Here is a 27,876-nt window from a genome sequence, read left to right on the forward strand (position 1 = left end):
GAGAATGCCTTCCAATGGAGTCGATGCCCTGAATTTGGACTTCTAGCTTACAAGACTGTGAGAGAATAAACTCTTTGTTGAAGCTATCCACTTGTGGTATTTCTGTTATACCAGTACTAGATAACTAGATGACTAAGACAGACCTAAATGATTAAACAGTTTTATAGAAAAGGTTTTGTTTGTGTGTATTTAACTGATACATCATATGCCTAAAATCTCATAAACAGCGGCAAGTGTGTAAAGGATACGATTATCCTTAATACTTCAATTCAATAGTTGGCATTTGAAAGCAAATATGATTGTTAGTCCCATAAGTAAAACTTGGATTTCAACCTTTTTCTATATTCCAATACATGAAACTACTATCCTCTAGACCCCCAACCCATTGACTTCAAAGGTTTAACTTTCTTATCACATGTTAATTGCTTAGCTCCCACATACATCCATTGAGATAGAACAGCCAAGAGGAATGGCACAAAAAAACTGAAACCAAAACCATTACAGCCGAGTCGATTCCTACTCATAGCAACCCTACACGACAGAGTGGAACTGCCCCATTGTGTTTCCTCCAAGGAGTGGTTTGTGGATTTGAACCACCGATCTTGTGGTTAGCAGCCAAGCTCTTAACCACTGTGCCACCAGGGCTCCAAATGGCACAAAGCACTATACATTTACAGTTAGCAAACTCTAGAGCAAAAAAATCTTCTGGTAGCCTGTTTTGACAATTCTTGTAATTTGCGGCGATGTTTTCATTACAGTGTGTCACACAGGAAGCCACAAAGGGATTAGACATAGACCAACTCATCCACATTTCTTCTAGGCAGTAATCACACTGTCAGTGCTGGTGTTCTTAACTTCCTTAGTGCCAAGTCGGCCATTTGCCATCTTGCACAACCCCTAAGATAGGCGTCCCTAAACTCGTTAAGAAATAGATGTGCCACACAGGCAAAAATGCCATTATCTGTATTTTATTAGGCTCTGTGGTTTGATCTTTTAGAAATATCTGAGCACACAACAAGATGAAATTTGGGTAAAACAAAACTCTGCCAGTGGGATTTTGAAAACCACACAGAAAGTCTATAGGAAATATTAGGAAAGAAGAGGGCAAGAAAAAAGTGACCTGGAAAAAAAAAAAATAGATACTATAAATTGGGTCTATGTTATGCCCTCTTCACAGTCTCATAGAGTAGACTTTGAAAATCCAGAAATCATGTGAACCTCATCCAATCCAGAGTTTTTGGAAAAAAAAACAAAAAAACACAGCTTTATTGGAACTAATAAACACCAGGTGATACATTTGCTGATACAAGGGAAGGATCATTTTGGAAACTTTACATATGATGCATTTTTTCTCTAGTTTCTGAATTAGTGTTTGTAGGTATGAAGGCGCCTAATACTATAAACAGTAATAAAATCATTTTAACATACTGTGTCTACCTTATCAATTAAAGAGGCTGTTTGCAATATTTTCTTTCATTGTAATATTTCTTTTCAGGCATTCTGTTTGATGCTATGAGACACTTGACAGGGTTGACAATTTCTTTCTTAAAACTTTCCCTTCTTGGCATTTAAAATGAGTCTCTGGGTTCTACTGCAGACTCTCTGAATATCCTTCCACCATTTCTGCTGCAGGCTTCTCTTTCTCTACCTACCCTGGAATCCAGGCATTTTTTTTGGGGGGGGGGGGGACTCTCCTCTATGGAAACCCTGGTGGCGTAGTAGTTAAGTGCTACGGCTGCCAACCAAAGGACTGGCAGTTCGAATCTACCAGGTGCTCCTTGGAATCTCTATGGGGCAGTTCTACTCTGTCCTATGGGGTCACTATGAGTCAGAATCGACTTGACGGCACTGGGTTTGGTTTTTGTTTTTGTTTTTTTCATGCTGTATACTCCCCTGAGCAACCATATTCACTTCTGTACCTTCAGTTACTAACTATAAATCAATAATATCAAAATATTGATGTCTGCCCTTAACATCTGTCCTGAGTCAGGTTCAAATTTTCGACAAGAATCTTGCATCCTTCATGAATTCAGCTATCAGTGTGAATAATTACAAATGTATAAACTTACATTTCTACATATTCATTTTTGTATTTTATATTACTATAAGCACATATATTTGCACTAAACCATTTATACTGGTTTTTCTCCTCAGATGCTGGCTCCTCACAGTTACATTCTAGATCCTTCCAAAAATGGGCCTCTGTGATTAAACATTTTCTCGTCATTGCTTCTCATAGCACCTTTTATATAACTCTTCCATTATATTTGTATACAAAATAATATATTGTATAATATTTTAAACAATATTATTCATTTACCTTCTTCTGTCCCCCATTACAATGAGAATTTTTTGTACAATGATAATTTTTTATTAATCTTGTATTTCTGCCATTCAGAACAGTGCCTAGCACAAAGGAAAAATTCAATCAATGATAACAAATGAATGAATCAATCATGCAGTTCTTAAGACTGGCTATATTACCTTCACCTTTATCAGTGTTACAGTTTAGAAGGTATACATTTATAATCTTCCCTGCTTACACTTCAGTCATTTGTATATGACACTGTTCCCTAAGGCTTACATTATAGTTCACGGTTACATCATTGGTGAATTATACAGTGACTTTGGGAGAGAAGTGGTATGTGTTGTCATGTGATTCTCAACATAATGTGCTAGAGTCAAGAACAGCCAGCAACTAATACCTTTTTACCATCTCAAAAAAAGAACAAAAACATAAATTTAAGGTCTTTGAGCTCTTGAATAAGCCGCAACCTCTCTCCATCTTCAGGTCCAGCCTCCCAAACTCAGATGTGGAATCCACAAAAATGGCAGGATTGATCCTCTCCAAGTGCACCCCTCACCCCATCCAAGGAATATGTTTCTAGGCTGCTGCTTTTGATGCTACGTGTCCTCAAAATCCTTCCTGTAATCCCAGCATCAGCACTTTTAAATTAACCATAACACAGTATCTTTTACTATTACTTGCACTATTTCAGTAATGTATTTTAAATGGTATTTAAAGCACTTTGCAGAAATGTTACTGAATAAAATTATTGACTGATGGAGAATTGGGAGTTTCTCTCAACATTTTATATTTTTATGAAGATAATTTTCTCAATTTCTACCTTTTTCATATAAATTGCATTTTCCTGGGACTTCATTCATTCAACAAATACTGAGCAATACTATGTTCCAAGCTCTCTTTTATACAGCAGTGGAAAAAATATATGTATATGAAGCTGATATTCTAGTGGGGAAAACAGACAATAAGCAAGGTAAATAAGTAAAAAAAAAAAAAAAGAAAGAAAGAAAAGTACTAAGAAGACAAGTTAATCAGAAAAGGGGAATAAAAAAAGGAATACTTGAGGTGGAGCCAAGATGGCGGAATAGACAGACGCTTCCGTTGAGCCCTCTTTACAACAAAGACCTGAAAAAACAAGTGAAACCAGTATATTTTTGACAAGCTGGGAGCCCTGAGCATCAAAGGCAAGCTTAGAAAACAAACTGAGGGGGCAGAGGGAGGAAAAGGTTGTTCAGAAGTGGAAAGGAGTTACCGGACCTAAATCGTGGGGAGCCTTCAGGCATCATCCCTGGAGCAGTGGCAGCAGCGGCAGCAGCGGGCTGGTGCTAGCGTTCAACCCCAGTTTCCTCAGGGAGAAGGATCCAGCCACACAGCCTACTCACGTCTCCAGAACCTGAGGAGAACGACAAAAGCTAAGTACTTGCATATATTTTACTGCGCCCTCGCCCACCCCCAAGCCAGCTTCAGCACCTGAATCTCTGGGCCTGAGATAGACCCTGGTGAGCACCTAGAGCCATCCTCCCGGCCTTGGGGAAGGAAAAAAATTTGCAACTGGGGGGAAAAGATAATTTGCTAGCTCCATTAACCAGGGGAGCTCAGGACAGAAGCAGCTCCTGTCCAGGCATAAACCGTCCGTGGACCTTGAGCACCTCTCCCTTCCGCATGGACCTGTGTGGGCCTAATTCGGTAGAGCAGGCCCTTGTTGGCAAACTCCAACCATTTCAGCTCTGTGGTGGAGAGGTGGGTGTTTGAAGTTTGACATTGCTTTGCCTATTTAAGGTCCTCACCTACCCACTTCAGGGACCTAAGGACTGGTAGCTCCACTCAGGTCACCGAGCCATGCACAACAGGGGTCCAAACAAAGATAACTGATACCTCCCAGTCCTTATAACCAAAAACTTTGGGTCCCCATGGTCCCTCTGCAGAACCCACTCACCAGCATGCTCTAGGGAACAGAGACGCGTTTTCCTCAGAGACACTTAGGGGTCGGTTCTCAGCCCCTGCCTTGTTCAGAGCATGACCCCCTGCTGCAATCAGATACCAGTATATACGCCAATCACCCTTGCCCCTCTAAGACTGTATGAAAGAGCTTGTACCACACACTTGATATCAGCTACCTGGAAAACTGAGCTGAATTCGTACAAGAAAACTGAATGGACTCCTAGACTGATAAAATGGATAATAGCTCTAGCCAGCTGGGGACAGGACACCAGAGCTCCTAAGGCAAAAATAATCAAGCTAGCTCACTCAAGCAACCCACAGGGGCATACCAAAACAAAACAAAGCAAGCAGCTACGACACAGTAAGCAAGCATAAACTAATACAATAACTTATAGATGGCTCAGAGACAACAGTCAATATCAAGTCACATAAATAAACAGACCATGATCACCTCAACAGCTCTCAAAGCAAAGAATCCAGGAATCTTCTAGATGAAAGTACATTGCTGGAATTACTGGGTCCAGAATACAAAAGTTTAATATATAGAACCCTTCAAGACATCAGGAAGGAAATGAGGCAATACACAGACAAAGCCAAGGAACACACAGATAAAGCAACTGAAGAAATTAGAAAGACTATTCAGGAAAATAATGAAAAGTTTAATAAGCTGGAAAAATCCATAGACAGCAATCAGAAATTCAGAAGATTAACAATAAAATTACAGAATTAGATAACTCAATAGAAAGCCAGAGGAGCAAAACTGAGCAAGTAGAAGCTAGAATTTCTGAACTCGTAGATAAATCACTTGGCACTAATATATTTGAAGAAAAATCAGATAAAATAATTTAAAAAAATGAAGAAACCTTATGAATCATGTGGGGCTCTATCAAGAGAAATAACTTAGGAGTGATTGGAGTACCAGAACAGGGAAGGGTAACAGAAAATACAGAGAAAGTTGTTGAAGATTTGTTTGTAGAAAACTTCTCTGATAATGTGAAAGATGAGAAGATATTTATCCAAGGTGCTCATCGAACTCCACATAAGGTAGATCTTAAAAGAAAGTCACCAAGACATATTATAATCAAGCTTGCCAAAACCAAAGATAAAGAGAGAATTTTAAGAGCAGCTAGGGATAAATGAAAAGTCACCTACAAAGGAGAGCCAATAAGAACAAGCTCGGACTACTCGACAGAAACCATACAGACAGGAAAGCAATGAGAAGAAATATTTAAAAAATTGAAGGAAAAAAATTGCCTGCCAAGAACCATATATCCATCAAACTTTACAACTGTCTCTTAAATATGAAGGTGAAATTAAGACATTTCCAGATAAATACAAGTTGAGGGAATTCGTAAAAACCAAACAAAAACTACAAGAAATACTAAAGGGAGTTCTTTGGTTAGAAAATCAATAATATGAGGTATCAACCCAAGACTAGAACACTGGGCAAAGCAACCAGAAGTCAACCCAGACAGGGAAATCCAGAAAAACAAAGCAAGGTTATTTGAAAAAAAAGAAAAAAAAGCTCAAAACAGGGTAACCGCGATGTTATTACATAAAAGAAGACAACGTTAAAATAATAAAGAAGGACTGAGAAATGTAATCACACACCTTCCATATGGAGAGGAAAATACAGTGATACAAAGAAATAAAAGTTAGTTTTAAATTTAGAAAAATAGGGGTACGTAATAAGGTAACCACAAAGGAGACAAACTATCCTACTCATCAGAATAAAATACAAGGGAAAAATACAGACTCAGCAGAAAAAAAATCAACAAAAACGAATATGAGGAAAGGACAATATATAAAGGAAATCTACTCAGCACATAAAATCAAGTGGGAAAAAGAAGCTGTCAACAACACACAAAAAAAGACATCAAAATGATGGCAATACCTATCCATAATTACCCTGAATGTAAATGGACTAAATGCACCAATAAAGAGACAGAGAGTGGCAGAATGGATTAAAAAACAAGATCCGTCTATATGCTGCCTACAAGAGACACACCTTACACTTAGAGACACAAACAAACTAAAACTCAAAGGATGGAAAAAAATATATCAAGCAAACAGCAATCAAAAAAGACCAGGGGTGGCAATATTAATTTCTGACAAAATAGACTTTAAAGTTAAATCCATCAGAAAGGATAAGGAAGGACACTATATAATGATTAAAGGGACAATACACCAAGAAGATTTAACCATATTAAATATTTATGCACCCAATGACAGAGCTGCAAGATACATAAAACAAACTCTATCAGCATTGAAAAGTGAGATAGACAGCTCCACAATAATAGTAGGAGACTTCAACACACCACTTTCGGTGAAGGACAGGACATCCAGACGGAAGCTCAATAAAGACATGGAAAATCTAAACGCCACAACCAACCAACTTGACCTCATAGACGTATACAGAACACTCCACCCAACAGCAACCAAGTGTACTTTCTTTTCTAGTGCACATGGAACATTCTCTAGAATAGACCACATATTAGGTCATAAAGCAAGCCTTAGCAGAATCTAAAACATTGAAATATTACAAAGCATCTTCTCTGACCATAAGGCCATGAAAGTGGAAATCAATAACAGTAAAAGCAGGGAAAAGAAATCAAAAACTTGGAAACTGAATAATACCCTGCTCAAAAAAGACTGGATTTTAGAAGATATTCGGGATGGAATAAAGAAATTCAGAGAATCCGTTGAGAATGAAAACACTTCCTAGCAGAACTTTTGAGACACAGCAAAAGCAGTGCTCAGAGGCCAATTTATATCAATAAATGCACACATCCAAAAAGAAGAAAGGGCCAAAATCAAAGAATTATCCTGACAACTTGAACAAATAGAAAGGGAGCAACAAAAGAAGCCCACAGGCACCAGAAGAAAACAAATAATAAAAACTAGAACAGATCTAAATGAAATAGAAAACAGAAAAACAATTGAAAGAATTAACAAGACCAAAAGCTGGTTTTTTGAAAAAACTGATAAACCACTAGCCGAACTGACAAAAGAAAAACAGGAGAGGAAGCAAATAACCCAAATAAGAAATGAGATGGGCGATATTACAACAGACTCAACTGAAATTAAAAGAATCATATCAGATTACTATGAAAAACTATACTCAAACAAATTTGAAAAACCAGAAGAAATGGATGAATTCCTAGAAACACACTACCTACCTAAACTAACAAAAACAGAGGTAGAACAACTAAATAGACCCATAACAAAAAAAGAGATTGAAAAGGTAATCAAAAAACTCCCAACAAAAAAAAAGCCCTGGTCCGGATGGCTTCAGTACAGAGTTCTACCAAACTTTCAGAGAAGAGTTAACACCACTACTACTTAAGGTATTTCAGAGCATATGAAAGGACGGAATACTATCAAACTCATTCAATGAAGCCACCATATCCCTGATACCAAAAGCAGGTAAAGACATCACAAAAATAGAAAATTACAGACCTATATCCCTCATGAATGTAGCTGCAAAAATCCTCAACAAAATTTTAGCCAATAGAATTCAAAAACATATCAAAAAAATAATTCACCATGACCAAGTGGGATTCATACCAGGTATTCAGGGATGGTTCAACATTAGAAAAATAATTAATGTAATCCACCACATAAATAAAACAAAAGACAAGAATCACAGGATTTTATCAATTGATGCAGAAAAGGCATTTGACAAAGTTCAACACTCATTCATGATAAAAACTCTCAGCAAAATAGGAATAGAAGGAAAATTCCTTAACGTAATAAAGGGCATTTATACAAAGCCAACAGCCAACATCACCCTAAATGGAGAGAGCCTGAAAACATTCCCATTGAGATCGGGAACCAGACAATGATGCCCTTTATCACCGCTCTTATTCAACATTGTGCTGGAAGTCCTAGCCAGAGCAATTAGGCTAGATAAAGAAATAAAGGGCAACCAGATTGGCAAGGAAGAAGTAAAAGTATCTCTATTTGCAGATGACAGAAAACCCTGAGGAATCCTCCAGAAAACTACTGAAACTAATAGAAGAGATCAGCAGAGTATCAGGATACAAGATAAACATACAAAAATCAGTTTGATTCCTCTACACCAACAAAAAGAACATCGAAGAAGAAATAACCAAATCAATGCTATTTACAGTAGCCCCCAAGAAGATAAAATACTTTAGAATAAATCTTACCAGAAATGTATAAGACTTATACAAAGAAAATTACAGTACGCTTCTGCAAGAAACCAAAAGAGACTTACATAAGTGGAAGAATGTACCTTGCTCGTGGATAGGAAGACTTAACATTATGAAAATGTCTATTCTACCAAAACCAATCTATACATTTAATGCAATTCCTATCCCAATCCCAAAGACATTCTTTAATGAGATGGAGAAACAAATCACCAACTTCACATGGAAAGGAAAGAGGCCCCAGATAAATAAGGCATTACTGAAAAAGAAGAACAAAGTGGGAGGCCTCACTTTACCTGATTTTAGAACCTATTATACTGCCACAGTAGTCAAAACAGCCTGGTACTCGTACAAGAACAGATACATAGACCAATGGAACAGAATTGAGAATCCATACATAAATCCATCCACATATGAGCAACTGATATTTGACAAAGGCCCCAAAACAGTTAAATGAGGAAAAGAGTCTTTTTTAACAAATGGTGCTGGCATAACTGGATATCCATCTGCAAAAAAATGAAACAAGATCCATACCTCACTCCATGCACAAAAACTAACTCAAAATGGATCAAAGACCTAAATATAAAATCTAAAAAGATAAAGATAATGGAAGAAAAAATAGGGACAACGTTAGGAGCCCTAATACATGACATAAACAGTATAGAAAACATTATACAGAACGTAGAAGAAAAACTAGATAACTGGGAGCTCCTAAAAATCAAACACTTACGCTCATCCAAAGACTTCACCAAAAGAGTAAAAAGACTACCTACAGACTGGGAAAAAGTTTTTAGCTATGACATTCCTGATCAGTGCCTGATCTCTAAAATCTGCTTCATACTGCAAAAACTCAACTGCAAAAAGACTAATAACCCAATTTAAAAATGGGCAAAAGATATGAATAGACACTTCACTAAAGAAGACATTTAGGTAGCTAACAGATATATGAGGAAATGTTCACGATCATTAGCCATTAGAGAAATGCAGATCAAAAGTGCAATGAGATTTCATCTCACTCCAACGAGGCTGGCATTAATCCAAAAAAACACAAAATAATAAATGTTGGAGAGGTTGTGGAGAGACTGGAACACTTATACAGTGCTGGTGGGAATGTAAAATGGTACAACCACTTTGGAAACGGATTTGCCGCTTCCTTAAAAACTAGAAATAGAACTACCATACGATCCAGCAGTCTCACTCCTTGGAATATAGCCTAGAGAAATAAGAGCCTTTACGTGAACAGATATATGCACACCCATGTTTATTGCAGCACTATTTACAATAGCAAAAAGATGGAAGCAACCAAGGTGCCCATCAGCAGAAGAATGGAAAAACACATTATGGTATATTCACACAATGGAATACTACGCATGGATAAAGAACAGTGAGGAATCTGTGAAACATTTCATAACATGGAGGAACCTGGAAGGCATTATGCTGAGCAAAATGAGTCAGAGGCAAAAGGACAAATATTGTATAAGACCAGTATTATAAGAACTTGAGAAATAGTTTAAACTGAGAAGAAAACATTCTTTTGTGGTTACGAGAGGGGGGAGGGAGGGTGGGAAAGGGGTATTCACTAACTAGACAGTAGATAAGAAGTACTTTAGGTGAAGTGAAAGACAGCACACAATACAGGGGAGGTCAGCATAATTGGACTAAACCAAAAGCAAAGAAGTTCCCTGAATAAACTGAATGCTTCGAAGGCCAGCGTAGCAGGGGCAGGGGTCTGGGGACCATGGTTTCAGGGGACATCTAAGTTAATTGGCATAATAAAATCCATTAAGAAAACATTCTGCATCCCACTTTGAAGAGTGGCGTCTGGGGTCTTAAACCCTAGCAAGCAGCCATCTAAGATGCATCAATTGGTCTCAACCCACCTGGATCAAAGGAGAATGAAGAACACCAAGGACACAAGGTGATTATGAGCCCAAGACACAGAAAGGGCCACATGAACCAGAGACTACATCCTGAGACCAGAAGAACTAGATGGTGCCCGGCTACAACCGATGACTGCCCTGACAGGGAACACAACAGAGAACCCCTGAGGGAGCAGGAGAGCAGTGGGATGCAGACCCCAAATTCTCATAAGACCAGACTTAATGGTCTGACTGAGACTAGAAGGACCCCGGTGGTCATGGCCCCAGACCTTCTTTCGGCCCAGGACAGGAACCATTCCCGAAGCCAACTCTTCAGACATGGATTGGACTGGGCAATGGGTTGGAGAAGGATGCTGGTGAGGAGTGAGCTTCTTGGATCAGGTGGACACTTAAGACTATGTTGGCATCTCCTGCCTGGAGGGGAGATGAGAGGGTAGAGGGGATTAGAAGCTGACAAAATGGACACAAAAAGAGAGAGTGGAGGGAGAGATCGGGCTGTCTCATTAGGGGGAGAGTAATTGGGAGTGTGTAGCAAGGTGTATATGTGTTTTTGTGTGAGACAGTGACTTGATTTGTAAACTTTCACTTAAAGCACAATAAAAATTATTAAAAAAAGAGAGAGGAAAAAAAGGCATGCTTACATTTTAGATCAGGTAACCAAGGATGGCCTCCTGGGAAATGAATTTGAGTGAAGACCTAAAAAAAGTAAGGGGTGGAGTCATGCAGCCATCTGAGAGAAAGCATCCCCAACAGAGACTAAAGTACGTGCAAAGGACCTGAGGCAAATGTTTGCCTGATGTATTAATGGTAACACAAGGAAGCCAGCGAAGCTGGAGCTAAGTGAGCCAGGTGGCAGATAATGGGTTTGTGTGTGTGAATGGTGGAGCAAGGGGGCAGATTAGGTAGTGCCACTTATATCGTGTTATAATTTTGGCTTTACTCTGAGAGAAGTGGGAAGCTACTGAAAGACTTTGAGAAGTAGAAAGACATGTGTTCAGGTTTTCACAGGAAAATTCTGGATGCTGCATGGAGAATAGACTATTAAAAGGCAAGCAAGAGAGGATGGTGGCTTGGTCTAGAGTAGAAAGCTGTGAGAAGCATTGGATACTAGATATAATTAGAGAGTGGGGTCATTTTTTTCCTCAGATTGAATGTGGTATGCATTAGTTTCATAGAGCTGCCATAACAAAGTATCACCAACTGGGTGATTTCAAACAGTATAAATGTATTCTCTCACAGTTCTGGAGGCCAGAAGTCTGAAATCAAAGTGTTGTCAGTGATGGTTTCTTCTCGAGGCTCTGAGGGAGAGTCTGTTCCATAACTGTCCTCTGGTTTCTGGTTGCCAGCAACCCTTGGTGTTCCTTGGCTTGTACATGCATCACTACAATCTCTGCTCCCGTCTTCACATGGCCTTCTTATAAGGACATTAGTCATTGGTTTAGGGCCCACCTTAACCCAGTATAACCTCATCTTTTCTTAACTAATGATATCTGCAAAGACCCTATTTTCAAATAAGGCCACATTCTGAGGTTCCAGGTGGACATAAATTTTGGGGAGGACACTATTCAATCTAGTATATAGTGTATAGTAATCCAGATATTTAATAGAACTCCTCACCACAACACCTATAATGGCATCCTCAAACTCAGGTAGCATTGTTGAATCTTTCTTAAACCTTCTACCTACTTCCACATTAATTATTCACAAAATTTTACCATTTCCATGTCTAAAACACTTTCAAATTTGTCTTCTCCTCTCCATGGTGACCAGTCTACACACATGGACTCTCACCATTCCTTAAAATCTCCTACAACTTGTTTGTTTTGCCTTTGCTTATTTTCCCCTCTGCCTGAAATTCAGTTTGTTTAATATTACTTTCTCACTGACCCATCCCCACAGGCCTGAAAAACCCCATTAATCCCAGCCCTGTGTCCCCATGGAATTTTTTGACATAGCAATTGGGGTACCTGTGGCAAACGTTATGCCTGTCTTCCATTCCATACTTTTCATATAATGGCTGGAATATATAGGTGCTCAGCAAAGATCTGACAGATGTTGAAGCATATACTGAATCCAAAATGTCTTAGCCCTTTCCAGTGACCACCCCATTAAAATTATATTCCAATAATATATGCATATATAAATCCACTATGGTCGTAGGGAGGGAAGCCCCTAGGAATGGTCCTAAAAGTGTCCAAGAAAATAGCCCTTTTTTATTCTTTATCTTCTTGGTTACCTGAATCATTTTTCAGTGTTAGACGAATTATTTGTTTAACTCTTTTCTCTAGACTTCCATCACACTGCTCTTTACTTTGATTTATTTAGTGGTTACTTTTCTGCCTTCATTACTAATTCCTATTTGTCTTTAAACAGTAGTATCCACATCTATTTACCACCTGTATATCATTTTGTTGTACTGTGGTGGCTTGCTTATTGCTATGATGCTGGAAGCTATGCCACTAATATTTCAAATACTGGCAGAGTCAGCCATGGAGGACAGGTTTCAGCAGACTTTCCAGGCTAAGACCTGGCAATCTGCTGCCAAAAATTAGCCAATGAAAACCTTATGGATCACAACAGAACAATTATCTGACTCACTTGCTTCGGACTAGGGAAGGACATTGTGTTTGCTGAAGTAGGTCAGTGAGGTCAAGGAAGACCCTTGGTGAGATGGATTGACACAGTACCCATAGTGATGGTCTCAAACATGCTGGTGATTTGGAGAAAAAAACACAGGACTGGGCAATATTTTGTTCTATTATACATGGCTGGAATATATACAAGGGGTCAACATGAGTCAGAGTTGACTTGTTAGCAGATATCTATCTATCCATACCGATGCTACCATCACACTTGTCATCTATCAATAATACCACTTTCTTTAGAGATATTCCAAGCCAGATCAAACCCATTGCCATCAAGTTGATTCCAACTCATAGAGATCCTATAGGACAGGGTAGAATTGCTCCATAGGGTTTCCAAGGCTGTAAATCTTTATGGAAGCAGACTCTCACATCTTTCTCTTGTGAAGCAGCTGGTGGATTCATACCACCAATCTTTCGGTTAATAGCAGAGCCTTTAACCACTGCACCACCTGAGCTCCCCAATGACTCAACTCTAAAGCTATACCCTGACCTCTCACGGATCTCCCATCCTATATTTCCAACTCCCCATGTTACCCATATGCCAAACAACATCTACTGCATTCAATTCATAATTATTATCCCCACATCAGCTCTTCTTCCCATTTATCCCTTTTTGTCTGAGGTAACTGCTATCCTAATTTCTCAGTTTAAATTTTTTAATTTATCTTTGTCTCTTTTTTTTTTAATGCATCCTTTACATCTAATGTAATAACTATTTCTTAAAGTTCTTTTCATTCTTCATTGACTCAACTCTAAAATTAGCCATCATCACTTCTGTGCAAAAGTAGTCCAACTGGTCCTATTCACCAAGAATCTTCTCCTTCCTATTAAAATTGCCTATGAATAAAAGACTAATTAGCATAGTAATGCTAGAATCTCATGGCTTAACACACCCACACAGAGTTTATTTCTCACTCATGTTTCACTCCAATACGAGTGTTTCTAGTCAAGCATTCTTTAGTAATTTGAGATCTTTTATATCTTGCAGCTCCACCCACTCTTAGGTCCTATAGCCAGCAGATAGGAAAGGCACACTCACTTCTTAACCACTTTAGCAAAGAAGTAACACATGTCATTTCCACTCAAGTTTTTCTGGCCAAAATGCAGTCACATGGTCTTACATAACAAAAAGAAAGTTGAGTCAAGCTCTGTTTCCAGGAAGAGAAGGAAATGAGTTTTGGTGGATACATAGCAGTCTCTGTCACACTCATCTTTCTTAAGCAGGGCTCAGACACTTGACTAAAGGCAAAGTATCCCCTGTGTTAAAAGCACTAAGTCCCAGTCCCCAGTCTAACTGTCAAAGTTTTTATAACCGGATGCCACTGATGTTTGGGAGAAAGGTAAATGGCCCTACAGGCTTACTCAGTTGTGCCATGAAGAGAGATGTCTCTCTACCTACTTCCAGATCTCACACTGAAGAATGGTCAATCTTCTCAATTTTTAAGAGATTGTTGAACTAACCCAAACAACTACACTACTGTCTAGATCAGTGGCAATGTAGATGTTTTTGCTTAATGTCACAGGACACTTGAGAAAAAGCAGCCTGGCTAAATACTACTAAGAAAAACATCAGTCCAGCAACTATCATCTGTGGCCAGTTAACCAGGCCGTTTCATTTCCAAGCTCACCATCGTGGCTATCTTGACATGCAGCGATGCCAAATGAGACCAACTGCAGCTGAATCAGCCATGCAATGTCATCTTCAGCCATACAAAGATAACAGATAACAATCAGGTTAGCAAAGCCATAGTTTCATTATTTCTATTCAACTAAGCTAATATAGGAATGTTGTTGAGGAATTAGTTTCAAATCTTAGAACTAGATGAGTCCTACCCTTAGAGACCACTTGAATCTGCTTTTCCTTTCATTGAAGAAATACCTGTCACTTAAAAAAACAAAAAAAAAAAAGAAGGAACTTTATCACTAGTAGTCAAAGATAGACACATTGCAGCAGGAATAAAATACACAACAGCATAGACAGGCCCAGTTTGCAGGGACTTCAGATTGTCAGTGCTCTGCCTTACACTGCCCTCTTCTTCCAGCTTCAACTCCAGAATGCAGTCAAAACCAGGGGAGTTGAGAGGAGGTATTCTGAAGCTAAAGTGAACAGGGTTATAGTTTTTGCAAATTGGAAGGCTATCACTCAGGGTGACATCTGGCCTTTTGCTCATTGGACAGTCCATGCATGTAATACAATAGCCCCTCCAATTGTTAGCGAGAAAAGAGCGGGAGGTAATGGTAGTTATTGCCTGAATCCCAAGTAGTAGGAAATTTTAGTATTGGGTTCCGTGGTTTGCAGGAACAGTGGCGTCAACAAGTGAGAATGAAAGGAAATAATTACAAACACTAAAGGAGGGAAAATAAATACATCCCTTTTTTTTTTTTTTAGTTTTGCTGAAGCATTCTCCATTATTTGGGGAGGGGGGCGGGGGTTGAAAACCAGGGTGATTTCCTTAACAGCACATCCCAGAAGGACATGCCATCCTAAACATTTCAAATGGCAGAGGCCAAGCTCTCTCTATGTATATATGCATATATATGCCAAATACTTGACACCTGCCTTGCAAATGAACTGAAATTCTCTTATAACATGAAATTATACCTGGTGACTGAAGCTCCAAGGTTGTAGTAAGTGGTAGAGTAAGGTATCAAAAAGACCATGTCTAATTCATGAAGAATAACTAATTCATTTATCCCCCAAGCAATTATTGGGTGCACAACGTCACAGGCAATGTTCTAGCACTGGGGACATAGCAGAGGTCATATAACAAAACTTGCTGCCCTGATGGAGTTAAATACTGAAGTGGAGAAGCAGACAATAGACAAATTAAATAATAAAATACGGAGTATATTAATAGAGGATAATTACTGTGTTGGAAAATAATGGAGTCAATTTCTTAGTCCAGTTGAACTTGATGTAGAAATATAGAGAGTGTCAGGGGTCGCCATTTTAATTAGGGTGATCAAAGACTTAGGGGCGAGAGGGTGAGTTTTGCCAATATCTGAAAGCAAAGTATTCAAAGTAGAGAGAAAAGCCAACGCAAATGGCCGAAGGGCATATGTTTGTTATACTGAATCAAAAGCAAGGAGGCCAGAATGGCTGGAGAGTGAGAAATCGAAAAAGGTCAGAGCATTGTAGGGAGAAAGTGTCCCAGATTATGCAGTGGTTTGGAAGCAATTTTTTTTGTTTTTTAATTTGGCTTTGGTCTAAGTGAGATGAGGTCACAGGATGTGAGCAGAGGTGTGATCTTAGCTACGTTTTAAGAGGATCATTCCGGTTTGAGAATAGACTGAAGAGGGCAAAGATGAGATCAGTAAAACCAGTTTGGAGGGGGTTGCGAGAATGCAGACAAGAGGTGGCAATGGCTTCGACCTGGATAGTATCAAGGAGACAGGAAGAAGTGGTAAGATTTTAGAAATATTTCGAAGATGGAACCAATAAAATTTCTCGATGCAATGGATGTGTGGTACATTAGGGAAAAGGGGAGCCAAGAGTGATTCCAGGTTTTTTGTTGTTTGTTTCTTTTTAAACTGGAGATAGGAAAAACTCTGGGTAGAACAAGATTTAGGAGAAAGACTGAGAGTTGAACATGATTAGTTTGATATCCCTGGGTGGGGATATCAAACTGTTAAGGCGCTCAGCTGCTAATCAAAAGGTTAGAGGTTCAGGTTCACCCAGAGGCACCAGAAGAAAGGCCTGGTGATCGACTTCTGAAAAATCAGCCTTTGAAAACCCAGTGGAGTGCAGCTGTACTCTGACACACACTTGTTTGCCACCATGAGTCAGGGTCGACTCAATGCAACTGTGTGTGTGTGTGTGTGTGTGTGTGTGTGTGTGTGTGTGTTTTCTTTTAGATATCTAGGTGGAGATGTTGGTAGGCAATTAAATATGAGTCTGTAATTGAATTCTAGTTTGGAGATAGACACTTGGGAGCAGTCAATGTAGATATGATATTTAAAAGAGATTCCAAAAGAATGAGTGCAGATAAAACAGAGTTCCAAGAACTGGCCCAGGAATTCTTTGATGTTAAGAGAATGAGAAGGTGAGCAGGAACCAAGAAAGAAGTCTAACAGAAGAGGTTAGTGTGGTAGCATGGACATCAGAAGCCAAGCAAAAAAAAAAAAAATTTTTTTAAAGGATAAGCAATCATTGTGTCCAATACCATTAACTAAAAAAAAAAAAGATGATATTAAAACCAAACCAAATCAAACCCGTTGCAGTCAAGTCAATTCCTGCTCATAGTGACCGTATAGGACAGAGTAGAACTGCCCCATAGGGTTTCCAAGGAGTGGCTGGTAGATTTGAACTGGTGACCTTTTGGTTAGCAGCCAAGGTCTTTAACTACTGCACCACCAGGGCTGCAATAGATGATATTAATGACTTCAAAAGTAGGTTCCTACTGGAGAAATAGTTTAAACAGAGAAGTAAATATTCTTAGATGGTTACAAGATGGGGGAGGGAGGGAGGGAGAGACAGGTATTCACTAAATAGATAGTAGATAAGCTTTATTTTAGGTGAAGGGAAAGACAATACACAATACAGGAGAGGTCAACTCAACTGGACTAAACCAAAAGCAAAGAAGTTTCCGGAATAAACTGAATGTTTTGAAAGCCAGCATAGCAGGGGTGGGGGTTTGAGGACCATGGTTTCAGGGGACATCTAAGTCAATTGGCATAATTAAAATCTATTAAGAAAATATTCTGCATCCCACGTTGGAGAGTGGCATCTGGGGTCCTAAAAGCCAGCAAGTGGCCACCTAAAATGCATCAATTGGTCTCAACCCATCTGGACCAAAGAAGAATGAAGAACACCAAAGACACAAGGTAATTATGAGCCTAAGAGACAGAAAGGACCACATAAACCAAAGACTACATTAGCCTGAGACCAGAAGAAGTAGCTGGTGCCTGACCACAACCGATGACTGCCTTGACAGGAAACACAACAGAGAACCCTTGAGGGAGCAGGAGAACAGTGGGATGCAGACCCCAAATTCTCATAAAAAGACCAGACTTAATGGTCAGACTGGGACTGGAAGGACCCCAGAGGCCATGGTCTCCAGACCTTCTGTTAGCCCAAGACAGGAACCATTCCCGAAGCTCACAACCACTATACCATAACGTTGCCTTTCAAAATATTACATTCTTTATAATTTTGAATTTTGAACTTTTAAAGACCTCTAATAACTTTGGGAAAAGATCTTACATGAAAAGCAAGAAAAAAATAGCAAACACATACTTAATAATAGATTTTTTTTTTTAATTACTCCAGTTATTGCAACCTGAATATAGTTGGTCATCCTTATGTATTAATCTCTACATAGTACAGCATTCAAAGATATAGCAATTCAAGGATTCCCTGGGTGGAGCAAATGGTTAAGTACTGGACTACTAACTGAAGGGTTAGGGGTTCAAGCCCACCCAGAGGCACCTTGGAAGACAGGCATGGCAATCTGCTTCCATAAGGCCTTGAAAACCCTATGGAGCAGTTCTACTCTGCACACATGAGGTTGCCATGAGTTGAAATCCACTCAAGAGCAACTAACAGCAGCAATTACAAAGATACAACAATTCAACTCCAGAAGTCCTGAAGAACAATATAGACCTTTACCCACAGTTTCTTACAAATAAAAGATGGGTGTGCTGGGAACAGGAGATAACACAGCATTCAACACCAAATGCTTTCTAAATATCTTATTTGATTTATTATTTTCCTCTCCCCAAAAGTTTACTACTGCCTTTCTCAGAAGAATCACCTCTGGCATTCTGCCCTCTGAAACTCTGGTGAATAAAATTGTCTACCTCATTTGTGAAGCAGGATAGCACTGTTAAAAACCGACTTCTGGTGCCAAGTTGTCTGAGTTGCTGAGCCTTACTGTGGGATCTTACCTTCCCTGTGCTTCAGTTTCCTCACCTACAAAATGCAATCATGATAATATCTCACTTCAGGGTATTGTGAGGATAAAATAAGTTATCATATTTAAGCGTTTAGAACAGTGTATGATAAATACCAAAAACCAAACCAAACCCAGTGCCGTCGAGTCGATTCCGACTCATAGCGACCCTATAGGACAGAGTAGAACTGCCCCATAGAGTTTCCAAGGATCGCCTGGCGGATTCAAACTGCCGACCCTTATGGTTAGCAGCCATAGCACTTAACAACTGCACCACCAGGGTTTCCGTATGATACATAAAAAAAAAAAAGCACGTGCAAATACTCGCTAGCTATTATGTGTTGTTAGGACTTCTCTCTGGTTGTATCTTGGTGATGTTTCACAAAGACTAGTATAACCTCTTCTTGTGCCACCCGCCGGTTCTTTCTGTTCACGTTCCCGTACCTCACACTCGGGTTTTCTTCCCTTTCTTTTACTGAGCTGAACATGATTGCTCCCAGGCAATCGAGTCACTTTGTAAGGGTTACTATCACTCTTAGCAAGTCCAAGAGCAAAACTTGTCAGCTTTCTGATCTGATACCAGCCTCCTCTAGAGTCTCTGTCTCTGGTGAGGTAAGGAAGAGGTATAATCACGTAATTATTTCTCTCATGGAACTATTGGGCACTAGAAGCTCCTTGATAAAATAACAAAAGCAAAGGTGGATTGTTTCCGGCCCCCCATATTTCCGAGCAGCCTGAGTGTGGTGAGATGTGCAAAACACTGAGGAATGAGTGGCCAGAGAATCAAAGCCACTTTACTTACAAGCACCATACCGCTTCTGAAACGAACAAGGGGGCAGTCTCTAACCTGATCTTATCAGTGTCTGTAGGGTACGCAATCTGCTAATCCCTGCTCACAGAGACCTTTTCTGTTAGGGGGTCAAACTTCCTGAAACTGAAGCATATCTTCATCATTCCAGCTGATCAAATCATGCCAGCTTCTCAGGCCTAAACTTAATTAGTTGTTTGTGTTCCGGGAGGTTTGAGAGAGTTGCCTTTTCCTCGGAAAAAAAATGTGATGGCTCCTTGGTTAGGCGATAAAATGCAAAATGTTGCTTATAAATAGTGAATCTGCTCCCTACAAGTTCCAATGGACCAAGCTTCAATCTACTGCCCCCTGGTGGATGGACCACTGTTACAGTTGCTTCCGTTTAACTCTGAAGTCTATTTTCCTCTCGTTGATTCATAGTTGTCAATTCAAAATGTGAATCTCAGCTACTTTCCATGGAAATTCCTGGTGAGTTTGAATCTATGAGTGACCCGAACGCCTGTAGACTCTTACTTAGTTGGTGGCATTTCCCTGCTCTTAGGCTATTTATCTTTGTTCCATTTCAGTGACATTTTTAACCGCTATTTAGAGACCTTTACTCCAGTCCCTGGCATAGTACCTCCTATTAATTTCTCAAGTTTCTGGTAGAGTTGGCCTATACCAGTAGTCTCAAAGCCTGCTTAATTCCAGTCCCACAGTTGCAGCCAAGACCCAAGAGATTTGTTCTCTTCCAATGAGGTAAGGCAAAAGCATTGAACTAACCCAAGCATGTCTGTCACTGACCTCTTCTCCCTTTCCAAGAACAACTCCAATTTCCTCAGTAAATGAGTGTCCACTGAGTCTAAGTTAAAAATCAATTTTCAGTCTGTTAGTTCACAAGGGAATTTTTAAGACTTCCTCTGTTGACCCTCAGCCATTAATCTCAAACCAAGCCACATGATGCTACAGAACATAGACCAATAGCACAAAATCCAAATCCAACCAGAGAACATTTTCCCAGCAAGCCATATGCATCAGACATCTTCCCTGTTAGTAAATGGTAACTATGACAGGGACTACTTAACTTTATTTCATCTGAGAGCATTGTCTTTAAAAGAAATCCTTAACCAGTTGTAGTTTGGCCTAGAATCAATGACACAATGAGTGATCTGGTTTATATATAATACAAGGAAATAGTTCTCCTTTTCTCACCTCTAGTTTCTCCCTCAGTAACTCACCACTCCAACCCCATGACCAATAACCCTTCTTACTTTTCTCTTATTGATGTCTCACTGTCTTCTCACTATAATAGGTAGGGTCATCCAAAGGCTTTTTTCCAAGGAGATATGAGATTGAGTCCATTCAATCAGCTCTTCTTCTTTTGATACTTTGGGCTAATCCATCCTCTTTCAACTCTCTGTTTAACCTAAGTTCTACCTGAACATTGTATGAGAATATTGTTACTGATTAGTTTTTCCTCTTTTTGATACAGTTTTAAAACTCTATGGCTTACCCATAAATCTCTTCCAAAACTCTGCATCTGCCTACTGCAGATATGCTCTATAAACAAATACATGCATAATAGGAAAAACACCCTAATATGGCCACATTTTAATTCAATAAAATTGTAAAATGCCATGTCTTGTTTCTTCACCTGAAATAACCATGCAATCAAAGGAAATTCATAGTAGACCTACTCCTCACTTATCAACTATCTAACATTTCTCTTTCACGGCCATAGTAAAAAATCTACCATCTGACTATTTTGCACATAACGCTGTACTTCTGGTAGTAACAAATGCTGAGGTGCAAGGTGAGAGTAACACCGGCTGTGATGGTTAAGGTTATGTATTAACTTGGATGGGCCATGATTCTCAGTGTTTGGCAATTATATAATGATGTAATTTTGCAGTTATGTGATGATGTAGTCATCTTCCATTTTGTGATCTGATGTGGTCATCCTCCATTTTCACATAACGCCAATTTTCACATGGACAGTCATACAATGGTCACTTTCAGCCTATTTCTAAGGTGATGATTTAAATCCAAAATCCCAGATGTGCTCCCACATCTATATAACCCAAATCTATCTGACTCTCAATTGGATCAGTCTGTATAACATTATATTCACAGAAACAGTAGTATGACCACAGAGGACATGAAGCATCAGTTTTATGTCTTTATTGAATTTCTTTCAAGGTGGGGAATTTACACAAAGCTTCACAGAACTCTTCCTAAAAGTTACTCACTCCAGTTCTTTCTTTCATGGAAGTTGTCTCTTACTATCTCTTCATGCTCACTTCCTGCCATGTTTCTCTCCCTTCTGCTCCCTGAGGTATGACTTGTAAACACAGAGCTCCCAACACGTAAATTTCCACATCATCTGCAGCCCCTAAGGAGTAGAGTTTTCTTCTGCTCAGAATGCTTTTCTCAAAAGATCAGCTCTCTCAAGAATTCTGTTGGTTGAAAGTACAAATTCTCCACCTTGTTAAATTTTCAATTTATAAAGTGTGCGATCCTACCATTCAACCACTGAAATTGTCCTACAAATAAAAATTATTTTTGATCACTTCCTCAGAAAGTCTCTCACTGATTTTAAGCCATGGAATCAATTTAGAATGGTCCTAGATGGGAAAAAATCATAACAAATAGTTGGCAACAAGCATACTCTATCACTGGAAATATGAATGAAGGCAAGAGCTATTTAGATGCATAAACAATACTGCAGCACAATAATTATATCTTAATTACAATATTATTTATTTTTACCAATAGGCAGCTTCTCTTGGTTTGTTGGTATCCACATCTCCATTCATTCACTTACATCTACACATTTGGGAATACATATGCCTGGTGCTGTACTCCTGACTCTTCACAGGACTTCATGGCCCTGACGGTCAATTTCCAGAGACCAATGTATCTTGTCAGACTAGGCCTGGGGCTGTGGTCTGAGAAGAATACTAAGGACTTTGATGGATTATCACTAAAACTGAGCTGTGCTGAAAAGTTATATATTGTCAACTTCTCTCCAGCTTCAATGAGGCTGATTGCTAGGAGGATCATCAAAGTCACCAAGCAGTCCTGAGCACTAAAAAGTACATTAAAAAGGGCATCATCTATGAAAAATGTAAACAAGTGTAATAGACATTCCAGGCCAATGAAGTTCAGGCACAGATAAATGATAAACAAATGATGAGTTACATGTAAATCAACAGTGTTGTCAAAACAGTGCCCTTTTAATCCCAGATAAATGATGAAGTTTATAAAAGGAGACTTTCGAGGGTCATAGAAGATTGTTTAAACATACATGGAGAGTGGTTTAAGTGCTAATCCATGGCCATTTATGTAAACTGCATTTCTATCATCAGTCTTTGCTACATAAAACTGTCTCATCATTTTACAAATCCATAGACCTAGTTGAAACTGGTCCCTGCTGGAAACAAATTTTTTTGCATTAGGCTTGAAAGTTTTCAACTCCCCCTCTACGTACCCATACTGACACAGTTTTGAAAATCTTGGCTCAAGTCACGACAAAGTTTCAAACATTTAGAAACTTTCACAGTGTGTCACCCTCTATCCAATTCTAAAATAGCTAACAATATAGAAAGGCTTCAGCATCAAGATGTTTCACAAGGTGCTTTATAAATGAATCTGGATTTTACTGAAAGCTAAGTCACACATCTGCTTTGCTTTACCACCGAAGAAAACAAACATGTTGATGGTTTCAGTCCAAACCCTTTTTGCAAGCAAGAAGGAAATGCAGAATGTTCAGCTAATTGCTAAGAGGAAATCCATATGTGTTATTTGCTTTCCATGAAAGGATAGGTCCTCTTGCTATTTAATTGATGAAATGTTGTACACAAAATTGACAGTGATTAATACCATTCTAAGATGCCATTTTAAGAGCTGTAAGTGTAATGCTCTGGAATATGTTCTTTGACATTTACATTGCTATTTGCTAGGTATAAAATCTAGTTCTTGCCTTAAGCATTTATATTGGGGGAAAAATGTTAAGTAATTTCAAATGGCAGTCTCTTCCTGGGGAGCGAATCATTAAAAAGCCAGGAACCTATCACTTTTCACCCCTGATTCCCTTGTTTAGAAAGCAAACATTGTGCTACAAATTCATCATCATCCAGAAATATTTATCAAGCACCCAGAGGGTATTTATTTTGTTCCCCCATAACATGCCTCTTCCCACAAAGAGAAATAGGTGGGTATCAAACGCCCCAAATCAAAGGGGCAGGTAGTAAAACGAATGAATTCTTAGCAGGCTCTTCCAGCCATGATTCTGTCCCCCAAAACACACAGTACTCAGCTGGGAAGTCTGTACTGCAGTAATCCTTAAGACAATACACAATGACTCTCACATTTCCTTATTTGATGCAAACTCAAAAGGAGGTAGAGTTCAAGCCCAGGTTTTCTTTTGTAATCTCTAGCATAGGGAAAGGATATAAAGGGCTTGTTTTTCTTCAAAGAATTCACAGTTCATTATATTTAAGCTTTCCACAGTCCTGTGACCTACCAGACTCTCCCCCGACCCTAGTGCATTACTGCCATGCTGAATCATTTATAGCTAACAGAGATAACAAAGTCTCTCCTTTGCATCTGCCTGAGACATTATGTCTGATACCACAAGTATATAACAATTCAGACACCAGAATTTTACATCAACAAACCATACAAAACAAGTCCAACAGGCCCTCTTTCCTGAGTTCCTTAAAAAGAGGAGAATGTCATTCTCTGATCTATGTTTCTTGTGCCTTATACAGAGATGAAGGCAGTGCCACAAATGCAGTATGTTTAGGAGCCAAGCACATAATTGCAATGGGAAGTGGGCACAAGAAAGAATCCACTTGTCTCCTAATGTCACCTTTAAAAAAACAAAACTGCAAATATGGTAAGTGGCAGTTGACACTGAGCTTCAGTGATTGCGAAGCCACAGGGATTCTTGGAGACTGTGGTGACCTTCCCCTATCTAAAAGGGTCAGCGGTTACTAAGCTCCATTCAAATGTTTTGCAGGCAAGAATATAAGCCCAGTATTGCCAGACCTTACAGTTTGGTGGCACAATCCATTAAGCGCTCGACTACTAAACAAAAGATTGGCAGTTCAAACCCACTCAGAGGCACCTCAGAAGACAGGCCTGACAATCTGCATCTGAAAGGACACAGCCTTGAAAACCTATGGGGCAGTTTTACTCTGCACATACGGGGTTGCCATGAGACTGAAATAACTCGACGACAACTACCACCAACACCAAAAGTTTCCTGAAGAGCTGAAAATCAAGATTTTTATGTGAAATCTCCCAATTTTTAAGTTTTTAAGTAATGACAACTAATTCAAATAAAAGAAAGAAACCAACCACTTGGTGGACCGTAAATGTTCAGGCCAAACTAAATCTCATCTGTGGGCCAGCCAGATCCAAGGCTGAGAGTTTTCACCTCTAGTCTTGGCAATGCTCAGTAATGGTGTGTTTCATTTTTCCTATTTTAATTCAAACACAAGATTCACTACTGCTTCAACTAAGACCTTGATGCTGAGAACATTTCAAAAAGCTAAGTTCTGCTATTCAATTCTGCACTGACATCTTTTACCAGATCCAGACTCTCTGTAAGAGCCTAAAAGAACTAATTCTCCTGTCACCTATCATTTTTCTTAAACCTTGGAGGATGGGTTCTACGGTATCCAGTATAAGTACCAATAACCAACTGCAGATCAATTCAATTTCCATCCATTAATCTCTTCAACTATTCAGAAGTTCTTCGAAACAGAGAACAAATCACAAGAAAAGATGAAAGGCAGTTGGGTCGCAGTGATCACAAAAATCAGAAATGGCGGTGAACGCCCAGGAAGCGTTCTGAAATTTGGAGGAACAGAAAGATTAGTTTAGGGGCAATGAAAACCAGTGATAGGTGGCAATTTAAGAAACTGAACAACTGCGTAGCATTGATGGAATTCCAATGCTTCCATGAGCCACCAACCAGCTGAAACTTCCTCCTTCTTGTGATGTCTGGGCATATATGACTCAGTTTACAAACCACAGTATGTTTGTGTTTCCTACCATAACCTGCTTTACTGCCCAAGAGTCCCTGGTGCCAACACATACAAGTACAGACCCTTATCCACATATATTTTGAGTTCAAAGACTGAGCAATCAGCTTTCCAAAAGCCAACAAAAGTGTTCTACACTGGTTTCAGCTCTGTTCTGAAGATGCTGACCAGAGGAAAAAGTAAATCCTCTTTCCAAAACCCTATTCTTGCTAATGGAGGGCCATAGACTGCCAGCTGTCTCGTGCCAGCGCCTTCATGGTTTGTCTTTGACAGATCAGTATCAAACCAAATAGCAATAGGCCAACCAATTAAAAAGAAAAAAAAAAAAAAAAAACTGGAGACCAAGAGATTCATGCCAGCTGGTGAAAACTTAAGCAGGCATGTGGGTAATATGAGTATGACAAGCTGGCAGCCCACAGTCTTTTTGAAGTGAAGAGCAAACAAGTTGAGGATTTTTATAATGCAGGCTTTGTCCGGTAATTCAGCCTGAAGCTTTACCAATACAGCTGCTTCCAAAAACTAAAACACATGGGCCGAAAGTATTGCAACTTAAAGCAAACAAGATTTGCAGCCAGGACCAGCATTCCCAACAGCTGAAGAGTAGACACGCTCTGCCACTAAAAATAAAGTAATGGCTAGATTCTGCATGTCTCCCAGACAGACCAAAAGTAAATGATGATGGACAATTATAAACTGTAAAAAGAGCAACTAAAAGAGACTATGATCAGTGTTTCGAGCTACTGCAACAAAGAGTTCTCTTGAGGTGGGACGCAAGGCTCCGAAGGACCATCTGGAAAAGAAAGATGTCGGTTATGAAAATAATACCTAAAATAAAAGAATGAAGATACCACAATTCTTTTCTTGTGAAATGTGTAGCACCTACTACTCTCTACCCTTATTCTCAAGAAAAAAAAATGTACGTATATTTATGTATACATAGAGAGAGCACAATTATGCAAAGATAAATTGATTCCATACAATGTAAGAAGTTATTACTTTAATTCTAGCATCTGCATTTAAAACAAAGGATACCTGTCTCTATTTTTTATTGCTCCTCACACATTTGTTTATTACCCCACCCCCTTTCAAAGGGCCATGCTTCCCGAAGGCAGACTGGCCTTCAGCCCAATTCAATTTAGGCCTCCATTGGCAAAAGCAGCTAAAGAAGCACTATCATTTCCACTGAAGAGAAAATATTCTTGTCCTAATCACTAGGTCACAGATCGTGCAAACCAATAAATCAATAAATTCTCAAATGCTATGTTGTGATTGTCCAGAGCCCAAAACACTAAACAACAACTAGGCTAAAGAAATACTCAAGTTCCTCCTGCAAAGCAGGCCATTGCTCTCTCTCATCAAAAGAAGAATCTGTTTTTGAGCTTTCAACAGGTATCCCAAAGAAAATCCTTAAACCCACTAGGCAACTAAGTGGTGAGCACTAAATAGGTAGACTAGGAGGGCATGAAGGGTTATTTCAGCCGAAAATGCATTCTTCAACCTGGGCGTGTAATTTGTGTTTCTACATCTATACGATAGATTCTCCGTTACAGTAATTATTATGAATTATAGATAAGCACTCTGTGTGTAATGTTCTACTCTCCATTTCCTACAAATCAAATTACTGAGGGCTATATTGGATTGTGGACATATTTAGAAAACCCTTTTACTGTTGGTTGTTAATGTTCCTTTCTGCCAAGAGCTTTCCAAACTCTCCTTTCTCCAAGCTCTCTTTCACCCAGATGGCCCTAAAGCATCTGTGCTGTCAGGAGCAGGAATTGCAGAGGGGGCTGGTGCAGGGTAAGGGTGACAGGATCTGAAGTCACCCTGCAGACCAGCATGGGGCAGACCAAACCATCCTAACTGGAAAGGAGTTGAGACATTCTAAACTTGGGGACATGGTAGATGTCCAGGAATTAGTTATTGAATATCCACCATATTATTCCAAAGATACTGCCAAGAAAGACAGTCTTCAGTGATGAAGGCTCTGAAACTGGACTTTTAGAAAATGGCAGCTGCCTTCTTCAGGTGCTTCATAAGGGGTATAGCGAGCCATAGGTACCATTGTGGGAGGGGAGTAGACTTACACATTAGGTATCACCTACACACTGTTTTTTTCTGTTATGAAGAATCAATATTGAAATATTGTTGGAAAATATTTCAACACCTTGATCAGCTTATCCTGATTCTAGATATCACCGCAGC

Source organism: Elephas maximus, chromosome 2 (genome assembly GCF_024166365.1).
Source record: "Elephas maximus indicus isolate mEleMax1 chromosome 2, mEleMax1 primary haplotype, whole genome shotgun sequence".
Classification (NCBI taxonomy): Eukaryota; Metazoa; Chordata; class Mammalia; order Proboscidea; family Elephantidae; genus Elephas; species Elephas maximus.